Source organism: Passer domesticus, unplaced genomic scaffold, assembly GCF_036417665.1.
Source record: "Passer domesticus isolate bPasDom1 unplaced genomic scaffold, bPasDom1.hap1 HAP1_SCAFFOLD_67, whole genome shotgun sequence".
NCBI lineage: Eukaryota > Metazoa > Chordata > Aves > Passeriformes > Passeridae > Passer > Passer domesticus.
The window spans coordinates 192707-193763 of NW_026990168.1; the positions used below are offsets into that span (position 1 = coordinate 192707).

The window sequence follows — 1057 nt, forward strand, 5'->3', positions numbered from 1 at the left end:
ATCTCAGGGTGTGTTACAGTTTGGGCTGCCTGTCAGCTGATGCCAAATGCCTTCCGGCAGAGGCTGGGCAGAAGCTGCAGCCAGGCCAGGCTGGGAAACAGCCCTGCAGGATGTGAAAGCAGCAGCGGGGCAGCGAGGCTGCCATGGATCCCTTCCCGCTGTGCCAGGCATGGCGTGTCCAGATGTGCAGCCAAAGCCCCCGGCTGCTGAGTCCCAGGGGAAGCATGAGAGAAATGCACCCACCTTCTCTTGTCTGCAGGGGTTCCTTCAGCTCTTGCCGCATCTGTTTGGAAGGTTGCAGGGACATCTTATCTGTTGTATCTTGGACTTTCCCTGTTGGAGTACCTTAGAGAAAAATATTTCCAATTCCCAGGAATGGATCCTACAAAAGCAAGGCTCAGCCTCTGAGGTCAGCAGGGACACACTACTCACCACTGTGATGGGAGCTGGGCTTGCGTATAGCATCCAAGGTAGGAGCTGGAGAAGCTGGAGAAGTCCTCCCTGTAGATACATCTGTAACACAACAGCCACAGAAGCTTCTGTCACGTGGTTCCTGCCCGCTTGTCTACAATTCTTCCTTGGTGGCACACTGAGAACATACCTGCAGGAGGCTCCAAGGGCTTCAAAACTTTATTCATCCAAGCTGATGGAGAAGCCTTCCCAGCAACTTCATCTAGAATGGAGCACAGATGAGAACACTTTCCAGGGTGTGCTGGGATCCCGTTTTGCCACAGGAAACTGGGCACTGCAAGGGGGTCGGCTAAGGCCGTGGGAGCCAGATGTGAATAGACATGGCCAAAGGTGCACAGGGGCCTGGGGAGCTCTGGGCTGGCTCCTGGTCACTCTCCACACCCTTTCCCTGCCCTCAGCAACATCCCAGGGAGGAGTGGCTGGAGCAGCACAGGGCCCTGGGGCTCTCTCCCTCAGACACAGAGGAAATCCTCCCTAAAGCCCTGGGGCAAACTGCAGCAGGCAGTGCCACAGCTATGCCTCCCTACCTCCCTCTGTCCCTCCTGCCCTCCTTCTGTGGGGACACCCCCCAGATCCCAAGGGCAAC

At 56.7% G+C, this 1057-nt stretch overlaps 1 long non-coding RNA gene across 1 annotated transcript; it reads right to left on the reverse strand.

The window, feature by feature from the left end:
• Positions 1-243: 243 nt before the first annotated feature.
• On the reverse strand, positions 244-675 carry LOC135293103 (uncharacterized). The gene is made up of 3 exons (XR_010355238.1): positions 602-675; positions 433-513; positions 244-345 (listed from the first exon to the last, which is right to left on the reverse strand). It is a non-coding gene; the product is annotated as an uncharacterized LOC135293103 (long non-coding RNA).
• Positions 676-1057: the final 382 nt, after the last annotated feature.